We start from the raw sequence: 1,936 nt of genomic DNA, 5'->3' as shown, positions 1-1,936 counted from the left end.
TTTGAATAGTTTGATAATTGATAGAAGTTTGGTATAGGCCCAAAAACAGGATTTAAATGAGCTGGGCCTTTCAGTTTATTAGGCCTCGATTTAAACTTGGTAGAGGCCCAATACCAACCGTACCAACTGAGTACCAACCGTACCAACTAAGTTGGTATACCAACTTTGACGGTTGGTTTTGGTACAAGATTTTGCCTACCAATTTTAAGTTGGTTGGTACATGGTATTGCAAAATATAGTTGGTATACCTACCAATGCCAGCCCTAGTTAACACATCTCTTCTTAGTTTTATTTCCATTTGTATATTTTCTCCTCCTATTTTCCTTTTTCCTTCCCTAGCCCTAACCTAGCTTTGTACGTTGCTACGAATTACGTACGAAACCCCGTTTCTTTTTTTTCCCTTGCACCAATCGTTTGTCTGCAATCCCTCTTCCTCTTCGTCACAATCGATCATGAAGTCTAAAACCGAATCTAAACTGGCAGTTGGATTGCTATGCAAACCTAGTCTCGATATTGGGACGGGGCCAACGATGGAGTAGAGCTCATTTCGTCCCTACAGTTCTTGAAGCATTACAAAATACAAACTAGCCGAAGGTATTTTACTAGGTCCAGTGGGGTGGTGCAATTAATGAGCAATTGGTAGCTGCTTGGAACCCAAAACGTATGAGTGTTCCTTTAACTCTTTAAGTGACGGCCCATACTCATTTTGACAATAAGCCTAAAATTTCATTTTGTCGACTTGGGTAAATTTATCATGCATGTGGTGAATACAACTTTCACTTTCACCCTCAATATTAACGGAAAAATCGATATTTTAGAAACCCAAATTTAGCACGAAAATGGAATTTAGGTGTTTCTCAGTTTGGAGTATCGACATTGATCTGATGATGTTTCTGATCAAATTATGAGGAGACATCATTATAGATTTTGAGCCAGCCATGAATACGTACATGCATGTGGGAGTCATACTGAGAATATATTTGTCGGAGTTAGCTTAACGATTAAAGACAAGGCGGATGAGTCATGGACGGTGGCATTTAGCAAACCCTAAATTGGATTTTATTGCATTAGTTGTAATTATTCCTCTTCATGACGACGTTGGGTTGGGGACTGAGCTCGACTGAAGAAACAGCGTCTGGTTTTAGCCGCGGTTTCGCTGCGCATGCAGAATCCTGTGGTGAAGTCGCTTACTACTACAAGTTTATGTACGGCTTCTTCTTCCTCCTCAGTTCCTCTGTCGAGTCGAACAAGACGATGTTAGCTGCGGTGCCGCGGTGCCAGCCGAATCTAAAGTACACATCGATCATATATATCATGCAACGTCTGTGTACCTACTCAATTTATGTAATGCGTACTTGGCTCTTTATGTTGTTCTTGCTCTAGTTTATTAATCATTTGATTTGTTTTGCAAATATATAGACGATGAATGATTTGGATCATGATGTATTAATATGATAAAAATGAGAAGATGGTCATGCTTGCATTCCTCAACAACCATACTACATCTCCATTATTTCGATTGTTCACCATGTATCTATAATTTTCACGCATATATCATTTAATTTTGTGTGTGCTGCATTTCTAAATTTGGCATATACACCTCCAACACCCTGCCAATTTGAGAAAGTATACAAAATGCTTCTGAAATTCATGTGACAATGGTAGGTAGTCAACAAATCGGTTTTGCATTGAATAAACTCCAATCTTTGTTGGTCGTCTTCTCGGAGTTTGACTCCCACTCTGGCCTTGTGGATCTCTTACTCCATGGGAGTATCGAAGTTTGCTTGGATCTTTTCCATGCGCTTTCGATCTGAGCACTTCTGGTTGCCTGACTGCTTGACGGTGGCGTGGTACGTGGCCACTCTCTTCTCATCAGAGGTTGCAATTTTCTGTCGATGGAGTCTGTGTTAGACTGTTAGGCTAGGCTTGGCATAAA

This window comes from Fragaria vesca, linkage group LG5, assembly GCF_000184155.1.
Source record: "Fragaria vesca subsp. vesca linkage group LG5, FraVesHawaii_1.0, whole genome shotgun sequence".
Classification (NCBI taxonomy): Eukaryota; Viridiplantae; Streptophyta; class Magnoliopsida; order Rosales; family Rosaceae; genus Fragaria; species Fragaria vesca.
This window is presented reverse-complemented; position numbering follows the sequence as displayed.